Source organism: Schistocerca gregaria, unplaced genomic scaffold (assembly GCF_023897955.1).
Source record: "Schistocerca gregaria isolate iqSchGreg1 unplaced genomic scaffold, iqSchGreg1.2 ptg000350l, whole genome shotgun sequence".
Classification (NCBI taxonomy): Eukaryota; Metazoa; Arthropoda; class Insecta; order Orthoptera; family Acrididae; genus Schistocerca; species Schistocerca gregaria.
The window spans coordinates 2630188-2647500 of NW_026061810.1; the positions used below are offsets into that span (position 1 = coordinate 2630188).

General features: G+C 48.7%; 1 non-coding gene across 1 annotated transcript; it reads right to left on the reverse strand.

Moving 5' to 3' along the window:
- Positions 1-9006: 9006 nt before the first annotated feature.
- Positions 9007-9079, reverse strand: Trnar-ucg (transfer RNA arginine (anticodon UCG)). The gene has a single exon. It is a non-coding gene; the product is annotated as a tRNA-Arg (tRNA).
- Between the last annotated feature and the right edge of the window lie 8234 nt (positions 9080-17313).

Genomic DNA, 17313 nt, shown 5'->3' on the forward strand with positions numbered 1-17313 from the left:
CGTTCTACACAGCCGCTGCCGCTTGCTCTTTCCCACCCACTCGGTACATTCAACCTCTTACGAGACCGACCAAATATAGACTGAGAAACAAGACCACACACTTTGTGCATTCGGAATCGAAGGCAGGGCGTCCCTCGCCGGATTTGCTACGCTGGCCATTTGCTACTTCTGCAGAAGCGGCGGCGGCGGCGACGACGACGACGACGACGACCGAGAGAGGCTCTGAGATATGTGAGAAATACATCTATAAAATGTAATTCAGACTGCCTCGTCCCACCGTATGCTGTACCGCTTTGGTAAATGCTTTATCTGCGCCATTCGCCTTAATCACATCTGAGAGTAATTCTTAAAAAAACGCCTGTCGCTAATTGTTCGTCATGACAGATACTGTTTGCTATACGGCCACGACGCGCAACTGATTTCCAAAATTCATCTTTCTCCTGTTAGGATGGAACTTACGACTCCTGGTTTATTAGAACACTGCTCTACCGCTGAGCTAAAGAGGCGCGGCCTAGCGGTACTGTTGGGTACTTCGTCCTTACGGTCGTCTGCATCATCCGACTTCAGCTGACAACACTTCATATTACCGGCTAATATTTGCAGCTATGACGACCCATTACTGCTTAGCTACACATCTGACACGTAACCAATGTTCTCTCCAAACAACAACACTTGCATTTCAGAACATGTCTTTCACACATGTCTACAAAATCACCTTCACCTTCAAATACAGTTTTCTTGTGACTGACAGAGACATAGGCAAAGTTTAAAGTTGCTTTTTCCATTACATCTCGTTAATCAGAAAAACGGTAATTTACATCTGCAGCGGAACAAAATTCCGTTCCTCCCAGCGTGTGGCTCGAACCCACGACCCTGGGATTAAGAGTCTGACGCTCTACCGACTGCGCTAGCCGGCTACCTCGACGAATACCTACCGGGTAGCACGTCACACAGTACTAGTTTGGGTTGGGTGGTCCCATACAGAATCTCTCCATGCTGCCTAATGTTTTCCTAACGTCACACTCGTCACGTACTTCACTTTTATGTCATAATCATTTCTGAGAGGTAAGGAAATTGCATGACAACATGCAGAGCTAGTTGCGTCAAAATTAACAGACATACTTTATGTGACTCAAAAGCCGAACGAGTTACTTTCCGACGTTGTTTCAGATGTGTAAGTGCCAGTCAAAACTCGCGGTGTCGGCACTCTGCCGACCATTTCGCTAGTTAACACCGGTCTTGTTGTGTGTGTTTCAAGCTCAAGAGCATCTCCAAGCAAAAATTGGTCAACAGCAACATTCAGACGGTTTCGTAGTGCTCAATTGCTACATTAAAACGGTATGTTTCTTTTTCAGAACTGGAAAAACATGAGCGTGACAGCATTCGAACCTGTAATCTTCAGATCCGAGGTCCGACGCCTTATCCATTAGGCCACACGGTCACTGACGACCAACTATAACATGTATACGACTCATCTCGAAACGCTCACACCCCTGAGGATTTGTGTTTTCGTTCTACACAGCCGCTGCCGCTTGCTCTTTCCCACCCACTCGGTACATTCAACCTCTTACGAGACCGACCAAATATAGACTGAGAAACAAGACCACACACTTTGTGCATTCGGAATCGAAGGCAGGGCGTCCCTCGCCGGATTTGCAACGCTGGCCATTTGCTAGTTCTGCAGAAGCGGCGGCGGCGGCGGCGCCGACGACGACGACGACGACGACGACGACGACGACGACGACGACGACGACGACGACCGCGAGAGGCTCTGAGATACGTGAGAAATACATCTATAAAGTGTAATTCAGACTGCCTCGTCCCACCGTATGCTGTACCGCTTTGGTAAATGCTTTATCTGCGCCATTCGCCTTAATCACATCTGAGAGTAATTCTTAAAAAAACGCCTGTCGCTAATTGTTCGTCATCACAGATACTGTTTGCTATACGGCCACGACGCGCAACTGATTTCCAAAATTCATCTTTCTCCTGTTAGGATGGAACTTACGACTCCTGGTTTATTAGAACACTGCTCTACCGCTGAGCTAAAGAGGCGCGGCCTAGCGGTACTGTTGGGTACTTCGTCCTTACGGTCGTCTGCATCATCCGACTTCAGCTGACAACACTTCATATTACCGGCTAATATTTGCAGCTATGACGACCCATTACTGCTTAGCTACACATCTGACACGTAACCAATGTTCTCTCCAAACAACAACACTTGCATTTCAGAACATGTCTTTCACACATGTCTACAAAATCACCTTCACCTTCAAATACAGTTTTCTTGTGACTGACAGAGACATAGGCAAAGTTTAAAGTTGCTTTTTCCATTACATCTCGTTAATCAGAAAAACGGTAATTTACATCTGCAGCGGAACAAAATACCGTTCCTCCCAGCGTGTGGCTCGAACCCACGACCCTGGGATTAAGAGTCTGACGCTCTACCGACTGCGCTAGCCGGCTACCTCGGCGAATACCTGCCGGGTAGCACGTCACACAGTACTCGTTTGGGTTGGGTGGTCCCATACAGAATCTCTCCATGCTGCCTAATGTTTTCCTAACGTCACACTCGTCACGTACTTCACTTTTATGTCATAATCATTTCTGAGAGGTAAGGAAATTGCATGACAACATGCAGAGCTAGTTGCGTCAAAATTAACAGACATACTTTATGTGACTCAAAAGCCGAACGAGTTACTTTCCGACGTTGTTTCAGATGTGTAAGTGCCAGTCAAAACTCGCGGTGTCGGCACTCTGCCGACCATTTCGCTAGTTAACACCGGTCTTGTTGTGTGTGTTTCAAGCTCAAGAGCATCTCCAAGCAAAAATTGGTCAACAGCAACATTCAGACGGTTTCGTAGTGCTCAATTGCTACATTAAAACGGTACGTTTCTTTTTCAGAACTGGAAAAACACGAGCGTGACAGCATTCGAACCTGTAATCTTCAGATCCGAAGCCCGACGCCTTATCCATTAGGCCACACGGTCACTGACGACCAACCATAACATGTATACGACTCATCTCGAAACGCTCACACCCCTGAGGATTTGTGTTTTCGTTCTACACAGCCGCTGCCGCTTGCTCTTTCCCACCCACTCGGTACATTCAACCTCTTACGAGACCGACCAAATATAGACTGAGAAACAAGACCACACACTTTGTGCATTCGGAATCGAAGGCAGGGCGTCCCTCGCCGGATTTGCTACGCTGGCCATTTGCTACTTCTGCAGAAGCGGCGGCGGCGACGACGACGACGACGACGACGACGACGACCGAGAGAGGCTCTGAGATATGTGAGAAATACATCTATAAAATGTAATTCAGACTGCCTCGTCCCACCGTATGCTGTACCGCTTTGGTAAATGCTTTATCTGCGCCATTCGCCTTAATCACATCTGAGAGTAATTCTTAAAAAAACGCCTGTCGCTAATTGTTCGTCATCACAGATACTGTTTGCTATACGGCCACGACGCGCAACTGATTTCCAAAATTCATCTTTCTCCTGTTAGGATGGAACTTACGACTCCTGGTTTATTAGAACACTGCTCTACCGCTGAGCTAAAGAGGCGCGGCCTAGCGGTACTGTTGGGTACTTCGTCCTTACGGTCGTCTGCATCATCCGACTTCAGCTGACAACACTTCATATTACCGGCTAATATTTGCAGCTATGACGACCCATTACTGCTTAGCTACACATCTGACACGTAACCAATGTTCTCTCCAAACAACAACACTTGCATTTCAGAACATGTCTTTCACACATGTCTACAAAATCACCTTCACCTTCAAATACAGTTTTCTTGTGACTGACAGAGACATAGGCAAAGTTTAAAGTTGCTTTTTCCATTACATCTCGTTAATCAGAAAAACGGTAATTTACATCTGCAGCGGAACAAAATTCCGTTCCTCCCAGCGTGTGGCTCGAACCCACGACCCTGGGATTAAGAGTCTGACGCTCTACCGACTGCGCTAGCCGGCTACCTCGCCGAATACCTGCCGGGTAGCACGTCACACAGTACTCGTTTGGGTTGGGTGGTCCCATACAGAATCTCTCCATGCTGCCTAATGTTTTCCTAACGTCACACTCGTCACGTACTTCACTTTTATGTCATAATCATTTCTGAGAGGTAAGGAAATTGCATGACAACATGCAGAGCTAGTTGCGTCAAAATTAACAGACATACTTTATGTGACTCAAAAGCCGAACGAGTTACTTTCCGACGTTGTTTCAGATGTGTAAGTGCCAGTCAAAACTCGCGGTGTCGGCACTCTGCCGACCATTTCACTAGTTAACACCGGTCTTGTTGTGTGTGTTTCAAGCTCAAGAGCATCTCCAAGCAAAAATTGGTCAACAGCAACATTCAGACGGTTTCGTAGTGCTCAATTGCTACATTAAAACGGTACGTTTCTTTTTCAGAACTGGAAAAACATGAGCGTGACAGCATTCGAACCTGTAATCTTCAGATCCGAAGCCCGACGCCTTATCCATTAGGCCACACGGTCACTGACGACCAACCATAACATGTATACGACTTATCTCGAAACGCTCACACCCCTGAGGATTTGTGTTTTCGTTCTACACAGCCGCTGCCGCTTGCTCTTTTCCACCCACTCGGTACATTCAACCTCTTACTAGACCGACCAAATATAGACTGAGAAACAAGACCACACACTTTGTGCATTCGGAATCGAAGGCAGGGCGTCCCTCGCCGGATTTGCTACGCTGGCCATTTGCTAGTTCTGCAGAAGCGGCGGCGGCGGCGGCGCCGACGACGACGACGACGACGACGACGACGACCGCGAGAGGCTTTGAGATACGTGAGAAATACATATATAAAATGTAATTCAGACTGCCTCGTCCCACCGTATGCTGTACCGCTTTGGTAAATGCTTTATCTGCGCCATTCGCCTTAATCACATCTGAGAGTAATTCTTAAAAAAACGCCTGTCGCTAATTGTTCGTCATCACAGATACTGTTTGCTATACGGCCACGACGCACAACTGATTTCCAAAATTCATGTTTCTGCTGTTAGGATGGAACTTACGACTCCTGGTTTATTAGAACACTGCTCTACCGCTGAGCTAAAGAGGCGCGGCCTAGCGGTACTCTTGGGTACTTCGTCCTTACGGTCGTCTGCATCATCCGACTTCAGCTGACAACACTTCATATTACCGGCTAATATTTGCAGCTATGACGACCCATTACTGCTTAGCTACACATCTGACACGTAACCAATGTTCTCTCCAAACAACAACACTTGCATTTCAGAACATGTCTTTCACACATGTCTACAAAATCACCTTCACCTTCAAATACAGTTTTCTTGTGACTGACAGAGACATAGGCAAAGTTTAAAGTTGCTTTTTCCATTACATCTCGTTAATCAGAAAAACGGTAATTTACATCTGCAGCGGAACAAATTCCGTTCCTCCCAGCGTGTGGCTCGAACCCACGACCCTGGGATTAAGAGTCTGACGCTCTACCGACTGCGCTAGCCGGCTACCTCGGCGAATACCTGCCGGGTAGCACGTCACACAGTACTCGTTTGGGTTGGGTGGTCCCATACAGAATCTCTCCATGCTGCCTAAAGTTTTCCTAACGTCACACTCGTCACGTACTTCACTTTTATGTCATAATCATTTCTGAGAGGTAAGGAAATTGCATGACAACATGCAGAGCTAGTTGTGTCAAAATTAACACACATACTTTATGTGACTCAAAAGCCGAACGAGTTACTTTCCGACGTTGTTTCATATGTGTAAGTGCCAGTCAAAACTCGCGGTGTCGGCACTCTGCCGACCATTTCGCTAGTTAACACCGGTCTTGTTGTGTGTGTTTCAAGCTCAAGAGCATCTCCAAGCAAAAAATGGTCAACAGCAACATTCAGACGGTTTCGTAGTGCTCAATTGCTACATTAAAACGGTATGTTTCTTTTTCAGAACTGGAAAAACACGAGCGTGACAGCATTCGAACCTGTAATCTTCAGATCCGAAGTCCGACGTCTTATCCATTAGGCCACACGGTCACTGACGAACAACTATAACATGTATACGACTCATCTCAAAACGCTCACACCCCTGAGGATTTGTGTTTTCGTTCTACACAGCCGCTGCCGCTTGCTCTTTCCCACCCACTCGGTACATTCAACCTCTTACGAGACAGACCAAATATAGACTGAGAAACAAGACCACACACTTTGTGCATTCGGAATCGAAGGCAGGGCGTCCCTCGCCGGATTTGCTACGCTGGCCATTTGCTACTTCTGCAGAAGCGGCGGCGGCGGCGCCGTCGACGACGACGACGACGACCGCGAGAGGCTCTGAGATATGTGAGAAATACATCTATAAAATGTAATTCAGACTGCCTCGTCCCACCGTATGCTGTACCGCTTTGGTAAATGCTTTATCTGCGCCATTCGCCTTAATCACATCTGAGAGTAATTCTTAAAAAAACGCCTGTCGCTAATTGTTCGTCATCACAGATACTGTTTGCTATACGGCCACGACGCGCAACTGATTTCCAAAATTCATCTTTCTCCTGTTAGGATGGAACTTACGACTCCTGGTTTATTAGAGCACTGCTCTACCGCTGAGCTAAAGAGGCGCGGCCTAGCGGTACTCTTGGGTACTTCGTCCTTACGGTCGTCTGCATCATCCGACTTCAGCTGACAACACTTCATATTACCGGCTAATATTTGCAGCTATGACGACCCATTACTGCTTAGCTACACATCTGACACGTAGCCAATGTTCTCTCCAAACAACAACACTTGCATTTCAGAACATGTCTTTCACACATGTCTACAAAATCACCTTCACCTTCAAATACAGTTTTCTTGTGACTGACAGAGACATAGGCAAAGTTTAAAGTTGCTTTTTCCATTACATCTCGGTAATCAGAAAAACGGTAATTTACATCTGCAGCGGAACAAAATTCCATTCCTCCCAGCGTGTGGCTCGAACCCACGACCCTGGGATTAAGAGTCTGACGCTCTACCGACTGCGCTAGCCGGCTACCTCGGCGAATACCTGCCGGGTAGCACGTCACACAGTACTCGTTTGGGTTGGGTGGTCCCATACAGAATCTCTCCATGCTGCCTAATGTTTTCCTAACGTCACACTCGTCACGTACTTCACTTTTATGTCATAATCATTTCTGAGAGGTAAGGAAATTGCATAACAACATGCAGAGCTAGTTGCGTCAAAATTAACACACATACTTTATGTGACTCAAAAGCCGAACGAGTTACTTTCCGACGTTGTTTCAGATGTGTAAGTGCCAGTCAAAACTCGCCGTGTCGGCACTCTGCCGACCATTTCACTAGTTAACACCGGTCTTGTTGTGTGTGTTTCAAGCTCAAGAGCATCTCCAAGCAAAAAAATGGTCAACAGCAACATTCAGACGGTTTCGTAGTGCTCAATTGCTACATTAAAACGGTATGTTTCTTTTTCAGAACTGGAAAAACATGAGCGTGACAGCATTCGAACCTGTAATCTTCAGATCCGAAGTCCGAAGCCTTATCCATTAGGCCACACGGTCACTGACGACCAACTATAACATGTATACGACTCATCTCGAAACGCTCACACCTCTGAGGATTTGTGTTTTCGTTCTACACAGCCGCTGCCGCTTGCTCTTTCCCACCCACTCGGTACATTCAACCTCTTACGAGACCTACCAAATATAGACTGAGAAACAAGACCACACACTTTGTGCATTCGGAATCGCAGGCAGGGCGTCCCTCGCCGGATTTGCTACGCTGGCCATTTGCTACTTCTGCAGAAGCGGCGGCGGCCGCGCCGACGACGACGACGACGACGACGACGACGACGACGACGACGACCGCGAGAGGCTCTGAGATATGTGAGAAATACATCTGTAAAACGTAATTCAGACTGCCTCGTCCCACCGTATGCTGTACCGCTTTGGTAAATGCTTTATCTGCGCCATTCGCCTTAATCACATCTGAGAGTAATTCTTAAAAAAACGCCTGTCGCTAATTGTTCGTCATCACAGATACTGTTTGCTATACGGCCACGACGCGCAACTGATTTCCAAAATTCATCTTTCTCCTGTTAGGATGGAACTTAGGACTCCTGGTTTATTAGAACACTGCTCTACCGCTGAGCTAAAGAGGCGCGGCCTAGCGGTACTCTTGGGTACTTCGTCCTTACGGTCGTCTGCATCATCCGACTTCAGCTGACAACACTTCATATTACCGGCTAATATTTGCAGCTATGACGACCCATTACTGCTTAGCTACACATCTGACACGTAACCAATGTTCTTTCCAAACAACAACACTTGCATTTCAGAACATGTCTTTCACACATGTCTACAAAATCACCTTCACCTTCAAATACAGTTTTCTTGTGACTGACAGAGACATAGGCAAAGTTTAAAGTTGCTTTTTCCATTACATCTCGGTAATCAGAAAAACGGTAATTTACATCTGCAGCGGAACAAAATTCCGTTCCTCCCAGCGTGTGGCTCGAACCCACGACCCTGGGATTAAGAGTCTGACGCTCTAACGACTGCGCTAGCCGGCTACTTCGGCGAATACCTGCCGGGTAGCACGTCACACAGTACTCGTTTGGGTTGGGTGGTCCCATACAGAATCTCTCCATGCTGCCTAATGTTTTCCTAACGTCACACTCGTCACGTACTTCACTTTTATGTCATAATCATTTCTGAGAGGTAAGGAAATTGCATGACAACATGCAGAGCTAGTTGCGTCAAAATTAACACACATACTTTATGTGACTCAAAAGCCGAACGAGTTACTTTCCGACGTTGTTTCAGATGTGTAAGTGCCAGTCAAAAATAGCTGTGTCGGCACTCTGCCGACCATTTCGCTAGTTAACACCGGTCTTGTTGTGTGTGTTTCAAGCTCAAGAGCATCTCCAAGCAAAAAAATGGTCAACAGCAACATTCAGACGGTTTCGTAGTGCTCAATTGCTACATTAAAACGGTATGTTTCTTTTTCAGAACTGGAAAAACACGACCATGACAGCATTCGAACCTGTAATCTTCAGATCCGAAGTCCGACGCCTTATCCATTAGGCCACACGGTCACTGACGACCAACTATAACATGTATACGACTCATCTCGAAACGCTCACACCCTTGAGGATTTGTGTTTTCGTTCTACACAGCCGCTGCCGCTTGCTCTTTCCCACCCACTCGGTACATTCAACCTCTTACGAGACCGACCAAATATAGACTGAGAAACAAGACCGCACACTTTGTGCATTCGGAATCGAAGGCAGGGCGTCCCTCGCCGGATTTGCTACGCTGGCCATTTGCTACTTCTGCAGAAGCGGCGCCGGCGGCGCCGCCGCCGCCGCCGCCGACGACGACGACGACGACGACCGCGAGAGGCTCTGAGATATGTGAGAAATACATCTATAAAATGTAATTCAGACTGCCTCGTCCCACCGTATGCTGTACCGCTTTGGTAAATGCTTTATCTGCGCCATTAGCCTTAATCACATCTGAGAGTAATTCTTAAAAAAACGCCTGTCGCTAATTGTTCGTCATCACAGATACTGTTTGCTATACGGCCACGACGCACAACTGATTTCCAAAATTCATCTTTCTCCTGTTAGGATGGAACTTACGACTCCTGGTTTATTAGAACACTGCTCTACCGCTGAGCTAAAGAGGCGCGGCCTAGCGGTACTCTTGGGTACTTCGTCCTTACGGCCGTCTGCATCATCCGACTTCAGCTGACAACACTTCATATTACCGGCTAATATTTGCAGCTATGACGACCCATTACTGCTTAGCTACACATCTGACACGTAACCAATGTTCTCTCCAAACAACAACACTTGCATTTCAGAACATGTCTTTCACACATGTCTACAAAATCACTTTCACCTTCAAATACAGTTTTCTTGTGACTGACAGAGACATAGGCAAAGTTTAATGTTGCTTTTTCCATTACATCTCGGTAATCAGAAAAACGGTAATTTACATCTGCAGCGGAACAAAATTCCGTTCCTCCCAGCGTGTGGCTCGAACCCACGACCCTGGGATTAAGAGTCTGACGCTCTACCGACTGCGCTAGCCGGCTACCTCGGCGAATACCTGCCGGGTAGCACGCCACACAGTACTCGTTTGGGTTGGGTGGTCCCATACAGAATCTCTCCATGCTGCCTAATGTTTTCCTAACGTCACACTCGTCACGTACTTCACTTTTATGTCATAATCATTTCTGAGAGGTAAGGAAATTGCATGACAACATGCAGAGCTAGTTGCGTCAAAATTAACACACATACTTTATGTGACTCAAAAGCCGAACGAGTTACTTTCCGACGTTGTTTCAGATGTGTAAGTGCCAGTCAAAACTCGCCGTGTCGGCACTCTGCCGACCATTTCACTAGTTAACACCGGTCTTGTTGTGTGTGTTTCAAGCTCAAGAGCATCTCCAAGCAAAAAATGGTCAACAGCAACATTCAGACGGTTTCGTAGTGCTCAATTGCTACATTAAAACGGTATGTTTCTTTTTCAGAACTGGAAAAACATGAGCGTGACAGCATTCGAACCTGTAATCTTCAGATCCGAAGTCCGACGCCTTATCCATTAGGCCACACGGTCACTGACGACCAACTATAACATGTATACGACTCATCTCGAAACGCTCACACCTCTGAGGATTTGTGTTTTCGTTCTACACAGCCGCTGCCGCTTGCTCTTTCCCACCCACTCGGTACATTCAACCTCTTACGAGACCGTCCAAATATAGACTGAGAAACAAGACCACACACTTTGTGCATTCGGAATCGAAGGCAGGGCGTCCCTCGCCGGATTTGCTACGCTGGCCATTTGCTACTTCTGCAGAAGCGGCGGCGGCCGCGCCGCCGACGACGACGACGACGACGACGAACGCGAGAGGCTCTGAGATATGTGAGAAATACATCTGTAAAATGTAATTCAGACTGCCTCGTCCCACCGTATGCTGTACTGCTTTGGTAAATGCTTTATCTGCGCCATTCGCCTTAATCACATCTGAGAGTAATTCTTAAAAAAACGCCTGTCGCTAATTGTTCGTCATCACAGATACTGTTTGCTATACGGCCACGACGCGCAACTGATTTCCAAAATTCATCTTTCTCCTGTTAGGATGGAACTTACGACTCCTGGTTTATTAGAACACTGCTCTACCGCTGAGCTAAAGAGGCGCGGCCTAGCGGTACTCTTGGGTACTTCGTCCTTACGGTCGTCTGCATCATCCGACTTCAGCTGACAACACTTCATATTACCGGCTAATATTTGCAGCTATGACGACCCATTGCTGCTTAGCTACACATCTGACACGTAACCAATGTTCTCTCCAAACAACAACACTTGCATTTCAGAACATGTCTTTCACACATGTCTACAAAATCACCTTCACCTTCAAATACAGTTTTCTTGTGACTGACAGAGACATAGGCAAAGTTTAAAGTTGCTTTTTCCATTACATCTCGGTAATCAGAAAAACGGTAATTTACATCTGCAGCGGATCAAATTTCCGTTCCTCCCAGCGTGTGGCTCGAACCCACGACCCTGGGATTAAGAGTCTGACGCTCTAACGACTGCGCTAGCCGGCTACCTCGGCGAATACCTGCCGGGTAGCACGTCACACAGTACTCGTTTGGGTTGGGTGGTCCCATACAGAATCTCTCCATGCTGCCTAATGTTTTCCTAACGTCACACTCGTCACGTACTTCACTTTTATGTCATAACCATTTCTGAGAGGTAAGAAAATTGCATGACAACATGCAGAGCTAGTTGCGTCAAAATTAACACACATACTTTATGTGACTCAAAAGCCGAACGAGTTACTTTCCGACGTTGTTTCAGATGTGTAAGTGCCAGTCAAAACTCGCGGTGTCGGCACTCTGCCGACCATTTCGCTAGTTAACACCGGTCTTGTTGTGTGTGTTTCAAGCTCAACAGCATCTCCAAGCAAAAAAATGGTCAACAGCAACATTCAGACGGTTTCGTAGTGCTCAATTGCTACATTAAAACGGTATGTTTCTTTTTCAGAACTGGAAAAACACGACCATGACAGCATTCGAACGTGTAATCTTCAGATCCGAAGTCCGACGGCTTATCCATTAGGCCACACGGTCACTGACGACCAACTATAACATGTATACGACTCATCTCGAAACGCTCACACCTCTGAGGATTTGTGTTTTCGTTCTACACAGCCGCTGCCGCTTGCTCTTTCCCACCCACTCGGTACATTCAACCTCTTACGAGACCGACCAAATATAGACTGAGAAACAAGACCACACACTTTGTGCATTCGGAATCGAAGGCAGGGCGTCCCTCGCCGGATTTGCTACGCTGGCCATTTGCTACTTCTGCAGAAGCGGCGGCGGCCGCGCCGACGACGACCGCGAGAGGCTCTGAGATATGTGAGAAATACATCTGTAAAATGTAATTCAGACTGCCTCGTCCCACCGTATGCTGTACCGCTTTGGTAAATGCTTTATCTGCGCCATTCGCCTTAATCACATCTGAGAGTAATTCTTAAAAAAACGCCTGTCGCTAATTGTTCGTCATCACAGATACTGTTTGCTATACGGCCACGACGCGCAACTGATTTCCAAAATTCATCTTTCTCCTGTTAGGATGGAACTTACGACTCCTGGTTTATTAGAACACTGCTCTACCGCTGAGCTAAAGAGGCGCGGCCTAGCGGTACTCTTGGGTACTTCGTCCTTACGGTCGTCTGCATCATCCGACTTCAGCTGACAACACTTCATATTACCGGCTAATATTTGCAGCTATGACGACCCATTACTGCTTAGCTACACATCTGACACGTAACCAATGTTCTCTCCAAACAACAACACTTGCATTTCAGAACATGTCTTTCACACATGTCTACAAAATCACCTTCACCTTCAAATACAGTTTTCTTGTGACTGACAGAGACATAGGCAAAGTTTAAAGTTGCTTTTTCCATTACATCCCGGTAATCAGAAAAACGGTAATTTACATCTGCAGCTGAACAAAATTCCGTTCCTCCCAGCGTGTGGCTCGAACCCACGACCCTGGGATTAAGAGTCTGACGCTCTAACGACTGCGCTAGCCGGCTACCTCGGCGAACACCTGCCGGGTAGCACGTCACACAGTACTCGTTTGGGTTGGGTGGTCCCATACAGAATCTCTCCATGCTGCCTAATGTTTTCCTAACGTCACACTCGTCACGTACTTCACTTTTATGTCATAATCATTTCTGAGAGGTAAGGAAATTGCATGACAACATGCAGAGCTAGTTGCGTCAAAATTAACACACATACTTTATGTGACTCAAAAGCCGAACGAGTTACTTTCCGACATTGTTTCAGATGTGTAAGTGCCAGTCAAAACTCGCGGTGTCGGCACTCTGCCGACCATTTCGCTAGTTAACACCGGTATTGTTGTGTGTGTTTCAAGCTCAAGAGCATCTCCAAGCAAAAAAATGGTCAACAGCAACATTCAGACGGTTTCGTAGTGCTCAATTGCTACATTAAAACGGTATGTTTCTTTTTCAGAACTGGAAAAACACGAGCGTGACAGCATTCGAACCTGTAATCTTCAGATCCGAAGTCCGACGCCTTATCCATTAGGCCACACGGTCACTGACGACCAACTATAACATGTATACGACTCATCTCGAAACGCTCACACCCGTGAGGATTTGTGTTTTCGTTCTACACAGCCGCTGCCGCTTGCTCTTTCCCACCCGCTCGGTACATTCAACCTCTTACGAGACCGACCAAATATAGACTGAGAAACAAGACCACACACTTTGTGCATTCGGAATCGAAGGCAGGGCGTCCCTCGCCGGATTTGCTACGCTGGCCATTTGCTACTTCTGCAGAAGCGGCGGCGGCGGCGCCGTCGACGACGACGACGACGACCGCGAGAGGCTCTGAGATATGTGAGAAATACATCTATAAAATGTAATTCAGACTGCCTCGTCCCACCGTATGCTGTACCTTTTTTTTTTTTTTTTTTTTTTTTTTTTTTTTCCTTTATTGTGATTTTAATACCTGTGACAAACATGTAGGCCGGCAGCGGACCAAGTATGCCGCTCTTCGGCCTCAGAGTATACACAGAACAGAGATGAGTGAGATATAAAAACAATCAAGACGGCGGGGTACAAACAGTAGACAAAACAGAGTTAAAACGGAGTCGGTCACGTGCGTAGCACAATGGATAAAAGCGGAGAAACACGGTGCACAAACGCAGATGGCAGATGGCCACACGTGAACCAGTGGAGCACAAACGACGAAACACAAACACACTGCAGGAGAGTCGAGGCACAAACACATGCGATGGTCTTCGGCGTAGGACGATGAAAGTAACTGATGGAAGACAGCAGAGTCGTGGCCTGCCAAGGGGAAAAGGTGTGGGGAAGAGGAGAGAGAGGGGGAGGGGAAGATGCCAGTGGAGGAGAGGGATGGAGGAGAAGGGGGAGGGTAGGGGGAGTGGAAGCCCAAGGAGAAAGGGGAGGGGAGGGAGGGAGAGAAGGGAGAGAGGGTGCCCACAGGAAAAGGAGAGGAGAGGGAAGGTAAGGCTCAAAGTTGGTAGGAGGGGTAGATGGAGGGGAGGAGGGCATCATCAGGGAGGGGGAGTTGACGGAAGCCACCGAGGGAGAGGGTGTGGAGGGTGTAAAGATGGAGAGCAGGTGGGATATAGGAATGCAGGCGCGGCAGCGGGTTGGCGTGGGAAAGGATGGGAGAGACAAGAGGGTGTGGAGGATCAAGCTTGCGGGAGGTGTAGAGGATCCGTAACCGTTCGAGGAAAAGGAGGAGGTGCGGGAAGGGAATCAGGTCATAGAGGATCCGCGTGGGGGAAGGGAGACGGATGCGATAGGCGAGGCGGAGCGCATGGCGTTCTAGGATCTGAATGGACTTGTAGAAGGTAGGAGGGGCAGAGATCCAGGCGGGATGAGCATAGCAAAGGATAGGACGGATGAGGGACTTGTAGGTGTAGAGGATGGTGGAAGGGTCCAGACCCCATGTACGGCCAGAAAGGAGCTTAAGGAGGCGGAGGCGGGAGCGTGCCTTGGCTTGGATCGTCCGGAGATGTGGGTTCCAGGAGAGGCGACGGTCGAGGGTGACACCAAGGTACTTGAGAGTAGGTGTGAGGGTGATGGGACGGCCATAAATAGTAAGATAGAAATCAAGGAGACGGAAGGAACGAGTGGTTTTGCCTACAATGATCGCCTGGGTCTTGGAAGGATTGACCTTGAGCAACCACTGGTTACACCAAGTGGTGAACCGGTCAAGATAGGATTGGAGAAGGTGCTGGGAGCGTTGCAGGGTGGGAGCGAGGGCAAGGAAGGCAGTGTCATCGGCGTACTGGAGAAGGTGTAGGGGAGGTGCAGGTGGAGGCATGTCTGCCGTGTAAAGGAGGTAGAGAAGAGGGGAAAGGACGGAACCTTGGGGCACACCGGCGGAGGGGTAGAAGGTGTAGGAATCAGTGTTGTGGATGGTGACATAGGAAGGACGGTGGGAAAGGAAGGAAGCGACCAGACGGACATAGTTGAGAGGAAGAGCAAAGGTTTGGAGCTTGAAAAGGAGACCGGAATGCCACACACGGTCATATGCGCGTTCGAGGTCGAGGGAAAGGAAGATGGCGGAACGACGGGAATTGAGTTGTTCGGAGAGGAGGTGAGTGAGGTGAAGGAGGAGGTCATCGGCTGAGAAGGACGGCCGAAAGCCACATTGGGTAGGGGGGAGGAGGCGGTGTTGGTGAAGGTGCTTGTGTAGGCGGCGGGTAAGAATGGATTCCAGGACCTTGCTGAAGACCGAGGTAAGGCTGATGGGACGGTAGGAGGAGACAGCGGAAGGCGGTTTGTCGGGCTTGAGGAACATCAGGATCCGGGAGGTTTTCCACAGGTCGGGGTAGTAGCCGGTGGACAGGACCACATTGTAGAGCCTGGCCAATGTGGAGAGGAAGGAGGCAGGAGCTTCACGGAGGTGACGGTAAGTAACACGATCGTGACCGGGAGCAGTGTTGCGTTTAGGGCGAAGTGTAGCAATGATATCTTGAGTGGTGATTGGGGTATTTAGTTCTGTGTGTGTGATGTTGTCCAAGTACTGGAAGCCAGGAGCAAGCGGGGGGACAGAGGTATCAGTTCGATCACGGACATCAGGAAAGAGGGAATAATCGAACTGGGGATCGTCAGGGATGGTAAGGATATCGGAGAGGTAGGAGGCGAAATGGTTGGCCTTACTAAGGGCATCAGGGAAGGGGTGGTCATCATGAAGGAGAGGGTAGTAGGGAGAGGGTTTAGATCCGGTAAGGCGGCGGAAGGCTGACCAGTACTTGGACGAGTTGATAGGTAAGGTGGCATTAAGACGGGTGCATGTCTGTCGCCAGTCCCGGCGTTTCTTTGCCGTGAGTAAGTTCCTGATGTGTCGCTGTAGTTGCCGGTGGCGTCGTAGTGTGTCCTGGTCACGTGTGTGAAGGAAGGCACGGTAGAGCCGGCGGGATTCACGCAGGAGAAGGACGGCCTGTGGGGGTAAGGTGGGGCGGTGCGGATGGATGGCAATGGTAGGGACGTGGGCCTCCACGGCCTCAGACAAGGTCTGCTGGAGAAAGGAGGCAGCACGGGTAACGTCATCAGGTTGGTGGTAGGTGAGGGGGTGGCTATCGACCTGGAGAGCAAGGGAGTCCCGGTAGGCATTCCAGTTGGCACGGGAGTAGTCATGGACATATTTCGGGGGAGGGTCATGGCGCGGGTCGGGACGGGGGCGACGACCGTCTGATACAGTGAGGAGGACAGGGAGATGGTCACTGCCAATGGGATCAAGGACGTCCACCGCTATGCGGCCAAGCAGGGTGGGGGAGGCTAGGACGACATCGGGAGTGGTATTGGATTCAGGGCGGGTGTGTTGGGGAATTGGAAGGACGTCGCCTTGGAGGGTGGCAAGGAACCGATGCCACCGCCGTAACTGGGCGGCAGAACGACTATGGATGTTAAGGTCGGCGGCGATCACGTAGGAGGAGAAGGTACGGTCGATGTGGGAAAGGAAGTCGAAAGGAATAGGTGCAGCGGGGCGGACATAGATGGTGGCACAGGTAAGGGTAAGGCCGGGGAAGAAGAGACTAAGGATCAAGTGTTCTGTGGGGTCAGGAAGGAGGGGTTGGAGCCGGACAGGGATCTGGCGGTGGTGGCCAATGGCAACTCCGCCACGCGCTATCTGGAGTGGATTGTCAGACCGGTGAAGGAGGTAGGGCGAGGTGTGGACGGTGTGGTGGGGCTGAAGAAAGGTTTCGTTCAGAAGGAAGGCATCCACACGGTGGGTCG